General features: G+C 43.4%; 1 long non-coding RNA gene across 2 annotated transcripts; it reads left to right on the forward strand.

The window, feature by feature from the left end:
- Positions 1–1,131: 1,131 nt before the first annotated feature.
- LOC138762646 (uncharacterized) lies at positions 1,132–9,781 on the forward strand. 2 transcript variants are annotated; one of them, XR_011357014.1, is made up of 3 exons: positions 1,132–1,368; positions 4,203–4,251; positions 9,684–9,781. It is a non-coding gene; the product is annotated as an uncharacterized lncRNA (long non-coding RNA). The 2 variants fall into 2 exon arrangements; XR_011357013.1 differs by lacking the exon at positions 9,684–9,781 and adding an exon at positions 5,579–5,968.
- Positions 9,782–23,070: the final 13,289 nt, after the last annotated feature.

Here is a 23,070-nt window from a genome sequence, read left to right on the forward strand (position 1 = left end):
TTAGAAGCAGAACCATAATTATTACATAACTTACTTAATTCAGGACCTCAAATTCCATAATTATAATGAAACAATTAATCATAACTTGTACTATGTCCAAAATCAATATTGAATGCAAAAATTATACAAATAATACACATAAAATGCCCTTATGTAAGAGATTTCATACTTCTCTGATGTGATCATGTTCTGTGATATGATCCGTAATCTGTAGTTAACCCCTCCTTTACAAAAGAAAGGGGAAATTATCCCTACTTATCTACCCCCCCCTCCCTCTAAACAATGTTATCTGTATGTAATGTAAATATGAATCGAATAATGGCCCTGAGACACCAAACTGGAGCATCCACTCCACTTAAATCCACAGATTATGATAATAATCCATGAATGGGTCCCATATTTTATCATATTTTATTCAGACTTTGCAAGGTTATTCAAACTGTTGAGGAAATGGAACCTCTGGTTAGGGAGAGTCAATTGTCTCTTGAATTTGATGGGTAACCTACTACAGGGCATCCTGAGGTAAACAGTGCGATAATGAGTCCATCAGCCCAGTTTCTCACTAGTCCCACCTGCCTGTGTTTGGCCCAAGTCACTCTAAACCCATCCTGTCTCAATTTTTCCATCCAAATATATCTGAAATGTTGCAACAGTACCCACCTCAACTACCTACATTTGGAAAGGCAGGGACTTATGAGGGACAGTCAGCTTTGGAAATCATGTCTCACGAACTCAATTGAGAGAAGAGCAAGGTTTGATGTTGACAGGGCAACAGACATGGTCTACAGTAGTCATTCTCAATTTTATTTTGGCTATGGCCCCCTTGGGACTCTGCTCAAAGTTTATGGGCCCCCTTCCCTGTGAAGCAGTCAATTTTAGTTGATTTCCTCTGTGCTTTTCTCTTACTGACTACACAAACACAAATTATGATTTCAGTTTGTGCCCTCCACCCCCCCCCCCCACCTTAATTATGGGGCTGGTTTATTGCGTCTTTAACAAGGTTTGGCAAGGTCAGCTGATCCTGAAGGTCATCTCACATCATCAATGGGTAACTGGCCAATTGGTTACACTATTAGCTTGATTATAGGAGATAGAGGTTAGTTGTATTGGGCTGCTACTCATATTGGAGGCCTGAAAAGTAGTGGCACTCTGAACTGCCACAATGATTGTTGTGGGGTCCACTGTTGTTTGTCATCTATTTTAACAACTGGGATGACAATGTAGGAAGTGTGATAAGTATGCAGTTAACACCAAAATTACTGGTACAGTGAACAATGAAGAAGGTGATCTAAGATTACAACTGGATCTTGATGAACCAGCTAAGGGGATATAGAATGACAGATGATGTTTAACTCCGCCATACATAAGGTTTGTTGGATGCTGGAAACTATTCTATAACAGAGAGACTTGGGGGTACAGGAGGGAAGGTCCATGAAAGTAGTAACATGTAGACAGGGAGTAAAGAAGATGCTTAGCACACTTGCCTTTATCGGCTAGGGATATCAAGATACAGATGTGTTTGTGAAACTGGATTTGGAGTATTCAGTGCAGTTTTGGTTACCCAGTATTAGAACAGAAACTAAACTGGAAAGGGTGCAGAAATAATTCATAAGAATGTTTCAGGACAGGGGAGCTTGAATTCAAGGAGAGGCTGGATAGACAGGGACTTTTCTCCTTGGAGCATCGGAGCTGAGAGTTCACCCTGCAAAGGTTTATAAAATCATGAAAGGTGATTGTCATAGTCTATTTCCCAGGGTATGAGACTTTAAAACTAGAAGGTATAGGTTTGTGGTGAGAGGGAAAATGTATCGGGGGTGTAGGTTAATAGGGTACAAATTGGGCGGCATGGACTTGTGGGCTGGAATGGCCTGTTACCATGCCGTATGTCTAAATTTTTTTTTAATTAAAAAAAATTAAATGGGACATGAGGAGCACCATCTTCACACAGAGGGTAATGGATATATTGAACGAGCTGCTAGAGGAAGTGATAGAAGTAGGACAATTATGACATTCGGTTCATGGACATAAAAGGTTCAGAGTGATACAGGCTGAACAAAGGCAAATGGGACAAGTTTGGTTGGCATAGATAAAATAGGTTTAAGGGCCTGTTTCTCTGCTCTTTAGCATTTTAACTTTTCCCTTGCTGAGATATTGTAGTATATTGATTTGAGTCTACATCAACCACAATTTTGCATTCCAAATAGACATTCAATGCACCAGCATTCATATAATTAAAGTCACAAATAGCACATCCCACTTCCATGTTCCCTAAACTCTGGATTGTAACCAGTCATTTGGGCCCTAAGCAGAAGAAATGGAAATACCTAGCTCCCCTCTTTATGTATGGAAGGTTGGTGGTTCAATATTTCACCAGTGCATTGTGTCTCCCATTGACCTTGTGGTTGGTTGAGCCCACAGCTCCTATTTGGTCTCAGTGAATTTTGTACTTCATTGAGTGTCGCTTGTTCATAAGAATCAATGACACATTTGACATTTTGTCTTTTGATCATGAGTGAATGGATGAATTTAACTTCCTTACTCAGTATGATTCGTGTGAATGAGAGGTCAACAATGTTAGAATTTAAATGTGGAACAATGCACAACTTTCTGCTTTATTTCTGAGTTTTTGTTTTGTAAGTCAATTGGGCCCATACATTACAGTTGCTTGAGCAGAATTTCTCAATGACATCAGGATGACAAGAAGAAAATAATATTTAATAATTGTCCAACGAAGTATTGAGTTATCAGATATTTCAGTTTCAGCAGTTTCATTTTGATGTCGATTGTCTGTAAATGTTCTGGCATCCTGGCCCCTGCCTGATCACAACCTAGCATCAGCTTTTTTGGTTGTCCAATCAGAGTTTGGCAGAGCAACCAATTCATTATTTCCATCCCCGTCCATCCCATCTTGTGATGTTTGTCCAAATGTCTTGGACATTGTAACCGTGAGAAACATGGATCACACAATTCATTGCTTAGATGAGTTGCTGCATGAATGACCAGTGTTATAATAATGGAATCTCTGCTATATACAGTAAGTTGTGTGTTCATAATTTATCTTGTGAGATTTCTAAATACATGAATTTGAAACTAATTGATATGTTGATATATTGGTTTCCTGCTTTGTGCTACTGAGTACAAATTTCTTATGGATCTCTTGTTCCTCCATTTTAAACATTCAGGTTTAAAAAAAAGGCATTCACTTGAGTCATGTGTTACTGTGCAGAACCTGGCATGAACACTCTGTCCTCCCATTTCAGTGGGTTGTTGAGCTGGAAATGACTCATCCTGGAACAATGAATTACCCAAGTGTTCTGCAGTTGTAAATGTGATGAATATTGGCACCTCGAGGGTGCAATGCTTTGTCAGGGATGCAGGAAATAAAAGTGAAGTGTGGGTGTCTCTCCGTCAGTCCACTAAACAGAAGTATAATATAAAGCTCCTGGTATCTGGCATCAATGGGGTTTGGTAGATGTCAGATAGTATATTTTCTGGTTGCTTGAGACTTACTTTATAATGCCTAACAAAAACTTATTCACTGTCTTATGATCCACTGATTTCTGCTCACTAGAAAGTCTAATATACGGATACCTTGATGAATCTTGAATCTGTTAAGCCAGCCATTTGCAAAAGAAAACTGTACCTCAATATTCATCTTCTCGTGGAGCTCCTTTCCTTTCTCTTGCAACATGGGTCTTGATATGCGACCACCTTCCAACCTTTTAAACCAAACCATTCAAAAAGAACCTGGTCGAGTCAGTCCATCTTCGAGATACGAAGAGTGTGACATTGCTCACACTCTGGTGTCGGACTTCAGATAAAACTGTTTTAATTCTCTGAGACTGGTCCTTAATGTTGCGGATAGTTGATGAGCCAATGTTAAATTCCTCCAAAAGTATTGGATAACTTTCACCTTTTTCCAATCTCTTACTATCCTCTGCTTACATTTACGCCCGCCTGGTTGTTTTTCTTTGGGCATGATCATGGTTAGGAGGGAAATTTGTCCAAAATAACGTCCTGCGAAATGGACATTTACATTGGTTACAAGGCAGGAACTGCTTGCAGGTGTCACCTGGCACTTAAGTGGTGGATTGACAAACTCACAGCAAGGCGCACAAATTTTAATCTTGTGTATTTTTTACCTATTATTTTGTTCTTATTTATTTTAATTTTTATTCATTCTTCTTGATTTTTTTTGCTAGTTGCTTGAAGCTGCCAGTTGCATGAATTTCGGATATCAGGGGCTTGTAGGTAAGATGTAATCTGACAATTGATTTGTGAATTAAAATACCAGAAATGCCATTTTAAAATAGAAAACAATATTGCATTTTCATGTGATCCAAGAAAATTTAATGATAAAATTATAACCCCTTTGTATAAACTTTTATTGAGAATATTTCTTGTGAGTATCTGAAGTTTCATATTTCCTCTCATTACAATGGATGGACAATTTAATTTTTCTTTTGATGTTATTATCATGGGTTATACATGGAAGAGTGGTCATTTGAAACTTCAGGTCTGTGCTAGCTCTTGTCCAAAGTGTCTCATTAATTTCACGCCAGCCTTCCCTTTGCCGTATTGTAGTTTTTCCTTCACCACATATTGATCCAATTCCCTCTTGAAGACCAGAATGGAACCCAATTTCACCAGATCTGTATTCCATTGCATCTCAGATTTCAACCACACAATGCTCACAAAAGAGTTTCCTCATGTCACTGATTGATTCTCTTCCACTTTATACCCATGACTCTAGTCTTTGACTTACTCTCCTACCCAAAGGAAACAGCCTTCTGAAGTCCACTCTGTCCAACCCCTTTGTTATTTTATGTACTTGTATCAAGTCGCTCAGCTTTCTCCAACACAAATGATCCTTGCCTCTATAATCCACAATTGATTTCAACCAGCAGCTGTTCTTATAATGTTATATGATGCTATGTCAGGGATGCAGGAAGTAAAAGTGAAGCTATGGAGAGGATGCAGAGATTTACCAGGATGTTGCCTGGATTGGGAAACAAGTCTTATGAAGCAAGATTAGCACAGCTGGGACTTTTCTCTTTGGTGCATAGAAAGATGAGAGGAGACTTGACAGAGTCTACAAGATTATGAGAGGCATAGATAGAGTCGACAGGCAGCACCTGTTTCCCAAGGCAGGATTAGCAAACCCCAGAGGACACATGTACAAAGTGAAGGGAGGGAAGTTTAGGGGAGACATTAGGGGCAATTTTTTTTTTACAGAGAGTTATGGGTGTCTGGAATGCTTTGCCAGGGATGGTGGTGGAGGCTGAAACATTGTGAGGATTTAAGAGACTCTTAGATAGAGACATGGATGAAAGAAAAAAAGAGGGTTATGGGGTAGGGAGGGGTTAGTACTTTTTTTCAGATAGGGATGTATTGGTCAGCACAACATCGAGGGCCGAAGGGCCTGTACTGTGCTCTATTGTTCTATGTTCTAGCATCTCATATCCTTCCTACAATGTGGCTTTGAGAATCGAACATCATTTTATAAACCAGTTAAAATATTGGAACAAATATAAATGACTAAAATTTCAAAATATGCTTTCACCTTTGTTTCTTCCAGCTATTTCCCCACCTTCTTTGACATTAATGGGAAGTTTGAACTAGTTTTAACATACTGCAGGTTTTCTGACCAGACTCTCCCCTGCAAGTGGCGAGGAAGTGGTGCGCTCTCTTGGTGGACTCCAGGAAAAGTCGAACATTGAATTTCAATGAAGGAAAATACCTTGAACATCTATTAGTGACTTAAGACATTGGCCCTTCTGCTGAAATCTAAACATTTGAGGTTTCCAGATATCCAAGCCAAAAGAATTAATTGACTGCTATATTGATGCTGATATGCTGCATGAATGAAACATGAACTTGTTTTTTTTGCTGACCCTATAAGTGAGCAGATAGTTTACATTATATATTAATTGTTGTATTGGTTATGTTGCATTGACCATTTTCTTGTGGAGCTGCAAACACAATTCAAAATTTAGTTTCATAGTGGATTGGGAATAGATCTTATTCTTATCTCTCTCAAAGTCAGAAGTATAATTAAATTCCAAAAGAATTGCAGTGTCATTTCAAACTGATTGCAGCACCTGACCCTTTCCTCATCAACATGTGCAAATCTACAGAAACTCTGTGTTTTTAAGAGAATTGAAAGTTAATCTTCATTTTATCTTTCACTTGTGAATCATCTTGTTTTTGTAAGTCTGAAAATAATGCTTCCAGCACGATGTATTTATTACTTCCATGGCCTTTTTTTGGCAGCAGATTATTGAAAACTTGCAGGATTTATTTAATCTGCCTCACTGATCTGCAAGTCCATAATTATATTATGATTCAAATTTTTTGACTAATTCTAATTCTAAGGATATTGCATTATCAAATAATGGCTTACTTGGAGCTTATGAAAGGCTTTTGTCAAGGTCATGGACAATGAAAGGGATTTCAAATAAACTTTCTGAAATGGCACGCTTATCACATTGACTAAAATTAATTGTAAAATTAAATTACATGTATTGTTGTAATATCAAAACTAATGTAACTCCATCATTCAAATGTATATTTTGGATGAAATTGACAGACGGAGCAATCTGAGCACAAAACAAAAATACAGTCGTTGAGTCTGCATGACTTGAATGTTGAGAGAGGAACGGAGCAAAGGAAGGATGGGAAGAAATGCATTATCCATGAAATGAATCCTTTAGGACCTATCTGATAAAGCAAGGAATCTGACGGAATTAATCATACACATTGATACTTCAAACCATTCTCAGCAGACTGGCAAAAAGAAGTGCAAATGTGAATTTAAGCTGATTGAAATCACAGAGCATTTAAGGAAGACAAATAATAGTTTAAGATGTTTTAATTTTAAAAATGAAATGAGTAGTTTTGACAAGAGGATTCAATATTTTGTCACATTTAAAGGATTTTCTTTCCTGTTCTCTTTGAGTCTTTTATTGTATGCACTTATTAATAGTTGAAATAAGGTAGTTTCAGAACTTCCTGTGACAAACAGGATACGTAGTCAATATCAATGAGAGACTGATGCAAACTGGGAACTTAGATCTCTCCAGAGACTTTTGCATCTGTCAAATGTTGAAATAAACGTCATTAGTTATTTAGATATGCCCTGCAGTTAAGTGGATGTCAAGATCACAGTAGTTTTGTCAGAACTCTTTAGTTTATTCGCAAAACTTGTAGGATCGAATTATATCAACAGCTTATGGCCTACATTAGACCAATGCAAACTCGTAATGCTATGTATTAAGATATTGCATCTTTCTTATGTTCTGCTCAGATGAAATACCCCTTTTGCTCACATCTATTTCAGAGTTCTGTTCAGGAGCATAAAAAATACCAAGAAAAGATGATGAGATTATTACCTTTTTGCTAGGATGAAGCATGATTGTAGAGATTACAGTCAAAATGCAATTGCTTGGAAACTGATTTTGTGTGAATCTGGGGCCTTGATGTGGTCTCACATGATTACATGTAGTTGCTGTTTTGTTGTTTAGCTTCATAAAGTTAACATTAATTGATATCTAAAGCAGTTTCCATCTGGATAGAAACATCTCAAAGCACATAGGTCATTTCATTCAAATAAAAAGCCCGACTGTAAAGGCGGAGGTTCTCGCACTTCTTGAATGCGCCATAGTCAGCTCTCAGGCGACGACTGCAATCCCTCTGGGGGAAGGATAATTGGCCGAGTGCTACGCTTCGCTGCTTCACATCAATGTACAGCTGCTGCAAGCAGCTGGTTAGGGACGGGCTGATATTGTCAACAGCCCATGCATGACCCATCTCCCCACTCACCCCTCTTCCTCCATGACCCACTCAAGGCAGGAGCCTTCAGGGCAGCAGGGGCCGGCAGGAGCCGTCAGTGCAGCAGGGGCAGGCAGGGGCTGTCAGGTCAGGGGAAATCAGTGGAGACCATCGGGCTGGCCGGTGCAGGTTGTGACAGCCCCGCTGGCCACTCCGGCATCTCACTGATCCACTTGCTATGGCTCAAGAAGTGGCAGATCAATGGCCGTCTTCCCTACCCATAATCTCCCTCACATCTGGAACTGTTCTGGGAAACACAGAGCAGTTCCAGCTGCATTGGGGATTATGTGTAGGGAAGTCAGCCATTGCTCTGCCACGTATTTATAATGGGTGGTGCTATAGCACCAGTCGCATTGGCTCCAGAGGGCGCTACTCAACATGAATGCGGCGCAAGAGCAGCCTTTTAGGGCTGCTCCACAAAAGGTAAATTTTATGTTTTCCTGCCGTGCTTATCGCCAGCCTCCAGGAGGAGGCCTGGCATGAAAGAGCCTATTGATTCAAGAGATAAAAGTTCATACTGACACTTACTTTTAAATGTAAACTTTTAGCACAGTAACAGGCCCTTCCAGCCCATGAGCCCGTTACACCCAAATATCACAAGTAACTGACAATCCTTGTACGTTTTGAAGGGTAGGAGGAGATCTGAGCGTCCGGAGGAAACTCACATAGACACGGGGAGAAGACTCAATCTCTTTGCAGACAGCACCGGTTTTGAACCTGGGTTCCTGGAGCTGCAACAGCTGTGTGCTAACTGCGACACAATGATCCTGCTGACTGCTACATTCATTCTTTCAAATCTGGGAGTATTACATGGGGTGCAATTGCAATCAATGGAAGAGCAAATTTTGAGTCAAAGGCTGTTGAAATCAAAGATAGCCAGGCTGATTATTGGCTGCATTGTCCTGAGGATGAAGGTTGGCCAAACACATAGATGGGAAAACTGAAGTCTGTGATCATTATCTCAGGTACAGGAGAGCTGACAAATTCAGCATCTACTGTAGGAAGCTTGAGCAATCCAGCTCTGGTATCTGCTTCTTTTTCCTGCCTACTTATGTATAATAGCGTTGCAATTGGACCATTTAAAAAAAAAACCCTTTGATACAAACATTGGAAAAAAAACCTGTCCCTTGGATTGGAACAATAACAGATGGTAGAATTGTTGAACTTTGATCTGCAGTAACAGTTGTTTTCAATGCCTCTTTTCAAGATCCAGTTTTCTAATCTTCCTTTTCAATTAAATGCCTAATTGTCTCATTTGTATTTGTGATTCGACAGGTATTTCACATGTTGAAGGTCATGCTCATAGCTAGATATTCTAAAGCAACTCCAACAGTGCAGTTTTTTGGGGGGCAGAATTAATTTTAATAGCTGTAGGAGGATTGAGGTTCCACTCCTTCTTACTTTCCCGTGCATTAATTAACAGTTTTTTTTTTGGACCCAAAAACGGCCTATTTTCTGTATGATCCATGTAAAAGAACCCCCCCCCCCCCCCATCTTTGGGCTCAACCACCCACCCATCCGAGCTCCTGACACTCCGCCCATCCACCAGAGCTACCAGCACCCCAACTGTGAACCCTCGCCTCAGCCACCTGCCTATCCAAATTCCTGATGCCCCAACTGTGGATCTTCACCCTGACTGCCCATTGGAGCTCCCTACTCCCCGACTGCAGATCCTCACCCTGGCTACTCACCCACTGGAGTTCCCAACACCCCAAATATGGATCCTCGCTCTGTCCACAGACTCTCTCCAAGGTCCTGGCTGCCTGTACACATGAGGTCTGGACACCCTGGATGCAGACTTACATAAATACTATATTTAAAAATGTGTACTTGAATGTGCCTTTTCCATTCAGGTCAGCCAGCTCGAACGCGACATCCTCAGCAACTCTACCCTAGATTAGATCTGAACCCAATGAAAGAGTGGGGGGATGGATGTGCCAGCAACTTCTGTTGTAAGGTAAGATGGGGAAGTCAGCTATGTGCTGAATGATTCTTGAAAGGAGAATGAGTTTCAGCTGGGCTTTGGTTTTCTAAAACATCAGAAGGGATTTTAGTAAATTGATAAAATATTTGCCAACTGCTTCTCCAGAAGAAAACTTATCTATTTAGTTTACAATTGCCTGCTTTTGGTCTGGTTCCATTATTTGTAATCAATCTATGTTAAATCACTGCCTCTATCCCCGAGAGTATTCTTGATAAAGGATGATAAAGGAAGCAAATAAAATTAAGGCTTGGATGCCTGCTTCCTATGAAAAGCTCCCTGTAATTGTATATTGAACTGAACTTGTTGTCTCATATTGTCTGTTGGATTCAATGAACCTTAATTGATGGCGTGCATGAGGGAGTTCGATAAAGAGATTCAAGTGAAAGATGGATTTGACAACTCTGGTAATGGTCTTATCTTTTGTACAATAAGGCAGGCATCTCACCATTGCATCCTTTTCTCTATAAACCCACAATTAAAAGCTAGGGAAAAAATTGACCGGTATCCCAAGCCTCATCCAGTTTCTAATATGATCAAATGCAGAAATGCATTTTTTGTGGAAGCTGAAAGAAAATTGATCAAAGTACTCAGTTTTTACAGGGATTCAGTAAATCTTTCTTCAGTGCACTGATACTCATTACCACTTGACAGTTGATTTTTTATATTTAAATATGAAAAGTGCATCTTTGAGTATATTAACAATGAACTCTTGTACTTCATATTTTCAGAATAAATATACCGAATTAAAATTAATGTCTTTGTTATTCTGATAACTGTACTTTATCGGTTTTTGGAATAGTATGACATTTCTTTGTCCTTATTCAATTTATAGTCTGACAGGTTTATCAAAGTTCAAAACAATTTCAATCTTGCAATCTGCGAATTTTCCACTGCGAGTCAGTAATGATTTTGCTTTGTATCCAAGGATGCTTGACATTTAAGGATGCTGGCAAGATTTTATATGAATTACTTTGAACTGTTTAATCCCAACTGCAGGGCAGGATGTTTACCTTCTTGTTCCAATGGGAAGTGCCAGGCATGACATACAAATTACTATACAGTTTTGCTAATCCTTAGAAACTAGTTCGGTTCAAAAAAGTAATACTTGTTGTGTGATACATTTTCTTTGTTCACATTGTTGCTTTTCAACAAGATTTATTTAATCTCCACATATCTTGTGGATTTGTTGCATGTAGTAGAATTTTTTTTATTAGATTTGGGAACTATTCCATCTGTTGAGGCATCCTGCGTATCACTGGATAAATTATTTCTTTTGTTATTAGGGTAAATCAAAATATCAGTTTCCTGTGGAAGGCAGAACTCGTTTGCTTGCATTAGTATGTCATACTTCCAATAAGTCTGTGGCCATTACCTTAACATGTTTGAGCGGAATTTATTTCTAATTAGCAAGAATCCTGCAATACAGAAAAAACATCGATTCAAGACTACAACTAAAGACCAAAAGTCTCTCATTTTCAACCCAAGTAGCTGGTTGATCCTTGAAACACTTTCGTTGAACTTCTCTGTCCTTGCAAGATACTGCTTCGCCTCCATCATCTTCCCTGTTTTGAAAGTCTGCATCTTTCCTACTTTTGACACTTTCCAATTCTACCGTTGAACCAAATATTCACAATGTCATAATACACGTGATTTAATGCTTCTCCTTCCTAGCCCACTATTCACTCTGACATCATCTTTTCTTCATCCAACTGAGTGGAACTTTCCTCTCTGGGAGGATTTTTTTATTGACTATTAGTTATATATATTTTTTTTTACTCATATATTATTGAAAAGTGATAATTTAATCAATATGCTAATTAACAATAAGTAATATATAATAATGAAAAATGTGAAAGTATTCATATAGAAAATTAAATGTAATGATTTTACATATTTTGATAATTAAAAAGTGATCATTATATATATATATTTATAACATAAATGAAGTGATAATTATGTGTGATAATTAAAAAGTGATAACCGCACACACACACACAATTAAAAAGAAACAATAGATATGTGATACCTAAAAAGATGCCATTTTGTTCTGTGGTTAGTAAGGGATAACTTAAGGTGGTACAGGTGCCTAAACACTGGCAACCTCCAAACACCAATACTTTTTTCAGTAGATGACATCTGCACATCGAATATGGTTTTTACACATTAATGTCCTGTGGTGACACACATAATTGAGCACCAAATTGGCCCTGTTTGTTATGCCCGGGCGGCAGGGAAGCCACGGCAAAGTTGGTGTTGCAGGACCATCTCTTCCGGTACAGACCGGAAGGGTGCTTACACACTTGCGTCATCGTAAAGCAAGCACTGGTGCGTAAAGGGCGGAATGGAGTCCTGCTTGAAGGCTGCGTGTTAGATCAAATTAAACAGTTAGTTGTGATAGCTGAGTACACAGATGATGCTTCAGTCTCTGCACTATGCTCACTCACAACATGCTACATTGGTGACCACAACGAGTCTACACGTCCTGAAGACTTAACACAATGGAACAAACAGCTGTAGGCTCCATTGCGTTAAAGCTGCTGACTTTCTGGACGAACAGGCCCCGCACATTTTTCAGCCAAGCGGAGGCCCAGTTCCAGATCAAACAGATAACTTCTGATTTGACGAGATATTTCTATGTTATCAGCTCACACGACCAGGAATTCGCCTCACGAGTAGATGACCTTATTCATGTGCCTCCAGAGGAAGGTAAATACATTGGCTCTGAAAAATCTCCTCATTAACATGTATGGCCTCTCACGATGTGAGCAAGCAGCCAGGCTCATGCACTTGGATGACCTGGGCGACAGGACACCATCTGCCCTCATGGACAAAATGCTCACGCTGGCAGAAGGGCACAAGCCCTGCCTCATGTTTGATGAGGCATTCCTCGAACAGATGCCTGAGGACATCAGGCTCCTGTTGGCTGACGTGGATTTCATTGACCCAAGCAAGGTTGCGGAGCATGCAGATATCCTCTACCACACAAAATGCGAGGCAGTAAACTCCGTCAACCGTGTCTCACAGCCACCACTAGTCCAAGCCTAGTCCACTAAGTGAGCAGGCTGTGCCCCACCAGAAAGCAGAGAGGTCCAATCCCAAATGGTGTTTCTATCATCAATGTTGGGAGGCGTCCGCCTGCAGGTGCCATCACCCATGTTCGTTCTTGGGAAACAATATGGCCAGCCGCCATTAGTGGCTGCAGTGGCTGGCTAACAAAATAATAGCCTTCTCTACATTTGGGACTGCATTTCAGGCCACATGTTCCTTGTGTACACAGTGGCAGAGATAAGTGTCATTCCCCCTATGGTGCTCGAAACACGCACAAAGCCCTAGGGCCCTGTCCTTTGAGCCACCAACAACACTATCATTCAAACCTTCATCAAAAGGTGATTCCTGTATGTTTCGGTGACAACACTTTCAAACGGTTCTCCATGCTCGTTTCGGTGGACAAATCCCTGTTCAGTGTAGATTTCCTACAGGTGCACTCTCTGCTCATCGACCTCCAGGGCAAACGGTAGTCCACGCAGAGACTTTCCACATAGTGTCCCTTGGCAAGTCCAACAAACCATCCACCCAGCTCGCTTTCATGGTGACTGAACACGGCCAGTACAGCCACCTCCTGGTAGACTATCCCTCCACCCTGCACCCACTGTTCATGACGACCATACCTAAACATGGCATATAACACCACATTGCTACCATTGGCCCACCATTGCATTCATGTGCCCGATGCCTGGCACCAGACAAACTCATTCTTGCTAAGGCAGAGTTTAGGCGTATGGAGGAACTGGGCATCATTTGTCAGTCTGGTAACCCATGGGCCTCCCCCCTCCACTTGGTGCCCAAGTCCGATGGCAGCTGGAGGCCCTGCAGTGATTGCAGACGTCTCAACTATGCAACAACACCAGATCTCTACCAAATTCCCCATATCTAGGATTTCTCAACAAATCTCGACAGTGCACAAGTTTTCTCCCAAAGTCGACCTAATCCGGGGATACCATCAGATCCCCATGCACCCAGATGACATCCAGAAGACCTTTTCAAGTTCTACACATGCTGTTTGGGTTGAAAAATTCAGCGCCTCATGGACGCAGTCAGAAAAGACTTTCCTTTTTGTATACCTCGACCATCTCCTAGCATCCAGGAGTACCCCTGAGGAGCACATGAAGTATCTCAGCCAGCGTTTCACCCGCCTCGCACAGTTCGGCCTCACCATCAACTTAGAGAAGTGTCAGTTCAGCCTCATGGAAATAGACTTTCTGGGTCACAGAATTACCCCAGTGGGAGTGACCCCCATTGCCAGCCTAAGTTGAGGCCATCCAGCAGTTCGCTAGACCAACAACACTGAAGGGACTTCAGCAATTTGTGGGCATAGTGGATTTCTACAATAGATTCATCCCTGCAGCTGCCAAGATCATGCACCTGCTTTTCACGTTGATGCCGGGTTCATTGAAGGAGCTTGAATGGACAGCGAAGGCTCACAGCGTGTTCGAGCAGACTAAGGAGGCTCTGGCGAACACGCTGATGCTGGTACACCCAGGTATGAATGTACTGACAGCCTTCACAGTAGATGCTTTCAACACCACTGTGGGCGCTGTCCTGGAGCAGTTCATGAATGAGTCATGGCAGCCTCTTGCTTTCTTCAGTAGACACCTGTGGCCGCCTGAGTTGAAATACAGCACATTCGACAGGGGGCTGCTCACCCTCTACCTGGCTGTCTGCCACTTCTGTTACTTCCTGGAAGGGTGTCCATTCACTTTCTACACCTATCACAAGCCACTAACTTTTTCCTGCTCGAAGTTCTCCGATCCGTGGTCTGCCCAACAACAAAGACATTTATCCTATGTCTCTGAATTTACTACTGCTATCCGACACTTGTCAGGAAAGCACAACGTGGTTGCAGATGCACTCTCCAGACCCTCGGTTAATGCTCTGTCACAGGGCATAGACTACCGTGGTCTGGCCCACACACAGCTGGACAACCCAGAGACAGTCAGCTACAGAATGGCAATCATGGGTTTGCAGCTCAGAGATGTCCCACTGGACGCCGATGGCATTGTGCTCCTCTGTTATGTTTCCAATGGCCAGCCCCACCATCTCAGCCACGCCCAATGGAGGAGGATGGTTTTTGATATGATCCATGCTTTGTCGCACCCCTCAATCCTCACAATGGTGTGACTGGTGTCAGCGAAATTCGTTTGGCATGGTTTGAGTAAGCAGGACACAGAATGGGCAAAGACCTGCATAGACTGCTAGGCGGCCAAGGTCCAACGACATGCCAGCGACAAGACTTCAACAATCCTTCCCACAAGTTACAGCACATACACATTAACATTGTCGGGCTCTTGCCCATCTCCTGAGGATCGTGCTACCTGTGCACAATGGTGGACAGGTACACTTGTTGGCTGGAGGCCATACCCATCCCAGACACTACTGCAGAAGCATGTGCAAGAGATTTCCTCTCCATCTGAGTTTCCCGTTTTGATATATCGGCAGACATCATGCAGACCGGGGTGTCCAATTCACCTCTGCCCTGTGGATGGAGATCTCAAAACTCTTGGTCACCCAGCTCCATTGTACCACAGCCTACCACCCACAAGCAAATGGCCTAGTTGAGAGGATCCATCACCATCTCAAGGCAGTGTTGATGGCATGCCTTGAAAGGCCCAACTGGGTGGTGAACTACCCTGGATGCTACTGGGGATACCCACGGCACCCAAGGATGACCTTGACACCTCCTCTGCTGAACTGATCTATGGCAAGACCATTTCAGTCCCTGGCTGGTTCCTCCCACCTTCAACCAAGCAGGACACAGACACTGCAGCCCTCCTTGAGAGGTTGCGACACAAGCTGGGTTCACTCGCCCCACCACCGTCATTGCAGCTTGGTCAGCCGCCCTGCAGATACTTGTCAAGCTTGGCCTCTTGTGATTATATATTTGTGCACAGAGTCCCACACAGGAGGGATCCTACAAAGTTCTGGACAGGAATGCATCCACGTTCGTTCTCGACATTGGGGGCAAAGAGGTGCTGTTCACAATGGACCAATTGAAACCGGCCCACTTGGACTTGTCCCAGCCGATACAGGCCCCACCACCAGTGCGCAGAGGACGGCCGCTCAAGTAGCACCCCTCACCCGCAACGCATCGCAGGACCATCGGTGCCAGTTCTGAGGCGGGGCGGGCTGGCTCCGCTTGTTACGTGTGGGCGGCGGGGCAGCCTCAGCAAGGATGCGTGGCAGGACCATCTCTTTCAGTGCAGACTGGAAGGGCGCGAACGCACTCGCATCATTGTGACACGAGCACCAGTGCATAAGGGGTGGGACGGAGTGGTGCGTAAAGGCTTCCCGCGAGATTCAAATGAAACAGCGAGCACGCAGCCTGCCGCTTCAGTCTCTGCACTGCGCTCACTCACAACACGCTACCGTCCCATTAAAAGATAGCATACTTCCCTCCGAAATGGCCGTTCACACAGGCAGGGTATTGACACTAAGGTTGAGTTCCAGTGATTTCGGAGGCTGCATCTTTGAATTGGGGGTAGGTTGAATGAACTATAACTAAGTTTTAAAAAATATTGTGCAAATATTCTCCCATTTCAGAGTGAGACCCTGTCGTCCCCGTCATCCTCCCTGCTTTCCTTCGATGCAAACACCCGCCATATCTGGCGCTCGGTGGCTGGCGTCACCAGCTTGTCTGCAACCACCATCCACCTTCGACGCCTTGGACGAGTGCTTGTGCCTGGAGGCTGTAGCTAGAGGCTGGAGCCCCGCCTGCCCATCAATGGAGCCCCGAAGTGTTGTCTATTCCCTGAAGGAGATGCTTTTCAATAGGGAGTGCGCCGCGGCCGGGTTCTTCTGCGCTCTGCTGCTGAAGGTCGGCGCCAGCGTCAATGCGCACTCCAAGGGATGCACCGTGTCGCCCAAAGCCCGGGGCTGCTTGGCCAAGGCACTAGGGTTTTGTCCGGTCTTATGCCCCGCTTGGCCGCCTTTTTGGTTGAACTCCTGGGCCACCCCGTCACCTCTGACCGACGCGCTAATCGAACCATTCCCGTCCACGCTCAGCCAAAGATACGGCGAAAAATAATCTGGCATGGCGGGAGTTTGGAACGAGGCATTTGCTTAAAGGGACCGTCATTTGAAAATGATTCCGAAATCCGGAAGATTCCGAACAACGGCAAGTGTCCGGCCTCGAAGATGCCTGTATTTATGTGAGTGGGAATAAAAAAAAGCCCAGAACCACTGCCCATCTGAGCACCATGCTGCGTCTTCTTATCTTTTTTGAACAGCGTTTTTATTCAACAAAGACAAACCATACAGTTAAGTCTACATTTTCAGTCCAACTATGCACGTTACATCAAGTCAAATTAAAATATTGTCATCTTTGTCCACATAACGGTCGAGCCCACCGTTCCCAGAAACCCTCCAAGGTACCCGTAAGCACCTCTCGGGAGTGCCGGTACCCTCAGAAGAGGGGCAAGCAATCAGCCCGGCCTGAACCCTCGACTGCCCGTTTTCTGAACCCATGGATGACCATCTTGGCCGGGCCAGACTTCCAATCAAGTCCGTTTCAGCGTCACTCTTCCTCATCCGACGACGTCTGCTCCGCGCTTTGCCCTTTCGGGGCCCTTTTCGCTCTCCTTGTACACTCCCATCCTCCTCGATGGCTCTTAATAGTTCATCCAACATGGTCCGCTCGATACCAAGCGAAACGTTCGCTTGAAGTGCGCCTGCGCTCTACTGTCACTGGTTCACCCCACACGGTCCGATTGCGCTCTGCACGACATATCCCTTTCAGGTCCGCCGTCCCTGAATGGTTTACCCCACACAGTCCTCTTGAACCCCAGACTCCATCTTTGTTTTGGGCGCGACTTGTTATAAGCTGTTACTCTGCACCAGTGGTTTTCAAACTGCCCTCCGAAACTCACATTCCACCTTAAGCAATCTCGATGCCATAAGCGCTCTGTGATTGGTGAGGGGTTACGTTAGGTGATAAGTGAGTGGAAAGATTTGAAAACCACTGCCCCACACGGTCTGCCTGACCCGTCTCCTTTCAGGTCCGTCTCTGCTGTTCCTCTTCTAACGACAGACAACGTCTGTTCAGCGCTCTGCCCTGCATGTTCCTTTCATGTCAGCCTGCGCTTCACGGTCAATCCAGACGATCGGGTTGAGCCCCATGTTGTACCTTCCTTTGAGGTGGGCCTGAGCTATTGTTACTGGCTCCCCTTCACCATCCAAACTCCGGTTGCGCTCTGCACTGCTCCCACCCATATAACCATTTACGGAGCAGAAACAGGTCCGCCGGCGCTGAGTGGTTCAATCCCCACACTGTCCGCCCCACAGCACAACGCTGCGTCCGCCTCTCATAATGAAGTATTCCGGTTCACCCACCTTCACCATGCAAAGCCCACTTGCCCTCTGCGCTGCCCGATCCTGTCTGCCTGTTCTAAATCGTTCATTCTTCACTGTCCGCTTGAACTCTGTGCTGTCCCTTCCTTTGAGATGCGCCTGGGCTCTGCTGTGACCGATTCCCTCAACCACAAATCTGCTTCTTCCTTTCAAGTGCGTTTGAGCTCCACACCCTCATCACCCGACGACGCCAGCTCATCTTTTTGCCCTTTCAGGACCCTTTGCGCTCTGCGCTGGATTTTCACATCATGCCCGCCTGCTCTTAAAAGTTCACCCAACACGGTCCGCTTGCGCCTCAGGAGATTGGTGCGCCTGCGCTCTACTGTCATGTGGTTCATCCCACACGGTCCGCTCCTTTCGACCTTCAAGATAGGTGCGCTTTCGCTCTGCGCTGCATATTCCTTTCAGGTCCGCCGGCTGTTACTAGTTCACGCTCCACGGTCCGCTTGAACCCTGTGCTGTCCCTTCCTTTGAGTTGTGCTTGTCTGCTGTGATTGTTTCACTCAACACGGTCCGCATGAGCACAAGGCTGCGTCTTTTTTTCAGGTGCGTTTGAGCTTCACACTTCCTCATTACCCGACAACTATTACTGGTTCATCCTGCACGTTTCGCCTGAGCACTATGCCTTCGGGTCCCCATGATCGAAATTGGTGCCGGGACACACAACAGTTCGCACTGCTTGTGATCTACTCTGAATATTCCTTTCAGATGTGCTCGTGCTCTTTTGTTACTGGTCCATCCTCCACCAGAGGTTTTCAAACTGCCGGCATAAATTCACATACTATACTATAAGTATTCCCTATGCCACAAGTGCTCTGTGATTAGTAAGGGATTGCTTCAGGTGGGATGTGAGTTTGAAGGGATATTTGAGAACCACTGCTCTAGACCCAATTATGAGTGAAATATTTTTCTTGAGAAAAATTGTCATTGGCCCATTTCCTTTGGAGTTATGAAACCGTGCACATAACGAGTCAATTAGGTACGATTAAAACAGTGTTTTTCAAACTTTTTCTTTCCACCCACATACCACCTGAAGCAATCCCTATGGCATAGGTATTACTTAATGTAGAATGTGAGCTTAGGGGGCAGTTTGAATACCACTGCCCTACACGGACAGCTTGAGCTACAGGATGCCTTCTCTCTGTCTTATCTCTGTCATCTTCCAAATAATTGGTGCTGTTGCTTGTCATGCTGCACACCCTCACATTTTCCTGTTTCACTAGCCAGTAAGCTCCCAATATGCCTTGCTTCTCTGGCTGTGGTGTGTTGCTTGACTGCTTTCCCCAATGCTATCATTCCCTGGTAGAAGCATGAAACCATTAAACGCTGCAGCACAGAAACTGGCTTTTGGGCCATCGAGTATGCACCAAACTATTCTGCCTAGTACCCAGACCTTAGCACTCCATACCATACCCTTCCCATCCAAATATCTGTCCATTATTTTCTTAACTGCCGAAATTGAGCCTGTGTTCACCACTTCACTGATAGATCGTTCCACACTCTCATCATTCGGTGAGAAGACATTTCCTCAATATTTCCTTGAAAATATATAGAGATTGTAGGTTAATTGGGATATTTGGGTAGCACAGGCTCATGGCTGGAAGGAAAGGAGTGATAGGGAAGAAAGGGAGAATGAGGAGTGGACAAAAGCCTCCTTGCATTTACTCTCTCTGTGCCCCTCATAATTTTATATACTTCCATCAAATCTCCCCTCATTCTCCAACACTTCACTAAATAAAATCCTAACCTGTTTAACCAATAACTCAGTTCCTCAAGTCTCGGCAGCATCTTTGTAAATCTTCTCTGCAGTCTTTCAATCTTGTTATTTTTATCTGTAGTTAGGTGACTAAATCTGGTCACAATACTCCAATGCCTCTCAATATGTCTCATGAATGCCTTGTACAACTTTAACACAGCATCCAAACTCCTATACTCAAAACTTTGATTTATGAAGGCCAATGTACCAAAAGCTCTCTTAATGATCATATATGTCAGAAATAAAACTTCTCACACATGAGTCTCTTTAAAACTGATGACACGACAAGCTTTATTTACAAGTCTGCAGAGTTGGACTCAACTGGTTTCTCACCAGTTAAGCCCCGATACATACAGTGCATTGATTTTTATACCTTTATTATTTGCCCTTCCCCTTCTTATTAATACTGTTTTAATTGGTTAGTATTACAAAAACATTCTAAGTATAACTGCATTATTAATTATCACGTTCGTTACGTACGCTGTGAACTCTACATTCACTGAATTCTGTTTCTCACACTTCTTATCAATCCTTTGTCTCCTGCATGTCTCTCACTATGACCATGAAAAGATAGGTTTAAAAAAACATATTCAGCAGCTCCTTCTGTCCTTGACTGCTAGTAAACTCTCTGTCCGTTCTGGCTTCCCTGTTTATGATTAATCATCACATTTTAACTTAAGTCTTTTTAACCTAAATTCTCTATATCACAATCCACCCCTTTCTCTCTTTAAAATGTGTTGAATATATGTATAGATATGAATGGGGATTCTAAGCTAGGGAAGAGAAATGTTTTATGATACATTAATCTCACGCTGAAATAAAAGTCTTACAGGGTCTCCCATCCCCCCTGGTTGCATAGCTTGTTCGACCATGGAAATCACCAGGCTGCGTAGACAGGGAATAATACAGGGCAAAATAAGTAGGAGGAATAAAATACCTCCGATGACCCACAAGAAGGTACGCCACCAGGTTCCTCCAAACCATTTGTCCATCCAATTAAATTGTGGGAAAGGATGCCAGGTTTGAACCGGTACATGTGACAATGTACGAATATTATCAGCGATTTTACGAATGGCTTTTCCATTATCATCAATCTGTAAGCAGCAGTTAGTCAAATTAAGTTTGCCACATACACCTCCTTCCGTGGCTAGGAGATAGTCTAGGGCTAGACGGTTCTGATATATAGCAGAGCGCATTTGACCTTGCTGGGATGCAAGTAATTGCAGGGCTATAGCTGTTTGATTTGTAACAATTTCAAGCACTGCTTGTAAGCGAATTGTGCGATTTAACATATATATAGGAGTACGATAACCCCAAGATCCATCTTGAGCCCATGTAGCGGGACCATAATATTGAATTATGCGCTCTGGAGGCCAATCATCTCTCCATTCTCCCAAATGTACCGTGGTAGAGCGGGGTTCGCGATGTAATGTATCAAAGACCTTCACGCCTAATTTATGACCGTGATCGTGGGGTAGAAGGAAAAATTCTGGGCGGATTATTCCTAGGAAACAAGTTCCACTCCACTGTGAGGGAAGACGAGTATAAGCTTTATTACCACATACCCAGAATAATCCATTTGGGGATACTCCATACCCCCTTTCCCAAACTCTTTTAAGAACAGGATTTGATTGGTATGGTCCTGTGATGGTGGAAGTGGTACAATTCCAAAACTGAATACTGCTATTAGACAGGGGTAGGCAATTAGTTTTAAAAACAGTGGATAAGAACCAAGTCTGAGGTTTAGGAAACCAAGTGAAAACACCAGGCGAAATGCGAATCCATACAGCCTTGCAGGGACTTTCTCCTACTGGGTATTTGCCGGCTCGTGAGAGACAATAAAAACCAGAGGGGACATTAGAGAGAGACCAGGTTTCTCTTGATCTCGTTCGGTTAGTTGTCCAAATGCGGGAAATCATGGTCAATGAATTGAGAGGTTCTCCCCACCAAGGCCATTGTTCTGACATCCGTGGAACCCCGCAGACCCAACAATTAGTTACATTAAAAGTTCCTGCAATTTTAGTTGCCAGATCTACAAAAAGGTTATCTCCCCCAATTACATTACCGAAACTTACATGGTTATTTGGATGGACTCGAACTAAGTCCGGCTGTCTTAAAGGGACAGGCAATTTCGAGTGTGGAGTGTAACTTCTCATTGGAACAGTACGTTGGTGTATGCAAAACCAGAGTCCATCAGGGCATGGTGGGCTTGAGTCACCTTTCCAACCGTTAAGAGGGAAAGGAGTGGTATTAGGAATCTGTATATAATGACCCATATTATTTCCTTCTTTTTCCACACAAGGGGTATATGGATGTTGGGTGGTATTTTCTGCCCAACATTTCTCAGGAACTGAGGTATGGGAAATGAAATTACCTTCCTTTCTTCCCCAAATGTGGTCCTGAAACAGGACCACTGTATCTCTGCATTTCTTACATTTCACACCTGATAAAGACATAGGCAAACTAAGAAAAATCAAAGAACATAACAATAACATTGTGAATTAAGTCTTTTTGCGAAATCGTAAGGTAAGAGGTTTTTCTCCAGGAATACAAGTCCAATCTGAGTTCGTATCAGGGTCCTGTGGCGCCTCTACAGGTCCCTTAAATCTGGATGCGTGTGTCCACCCCTTCTCTCTTGTTCGTGCTGCAGCTTCTGTAGTTAAGAGAACTTGGTATGGACCTTCCCACTGGGGCTGGAGTTTTTCAGTCTTCCAGGTCTTGATAAGAATCCAGTCTCCTGGTTCCACTTTGTGTAAAGAAAAGTCTAGAGGCGGTGTTTGTGCCAATAGTCCTCTCTTTCGTAAATCTGTAAGAGAGCGTGACAGTGCCTGTAAATAGTTCCTAACAAATATATCCCCTTCCCCCAAGGTGGGACACCCCTCAACTGTACTCCAGAAGGGAAGCCCAAACATCATTTCATAAGGGGACAACCCTACATCTTTTCGTGGGGCAGTACGAATTCTCAATAAGGCTAGGGGCAGACACTTTATCCAAGGCATTTTAGTTTCCACCATTAACTTTGTCAATTGGATTTTTAGTGTTCCATTCATACGTTCGACCTTCCCTGAGCTTTGTGGATGCCAAGGGGTATGTAATT

The sequence above is a fragment of the Narcine bancroftii genome, chromosome 5, assembly GCF_036971445.1.
Source record: "Narcine bancroftii isolate sNarBan1 chromosome 5, sNarBan1.hap1, whole genome shotgun sequence".
NCBI classification, from domain to species: domain Eukaryota; kingdom Metazoa; phylum Chordata; class Chondrichthyes; order Torpediniformes; family Narcinidae; genus Narcine; species Narcine bancroftii.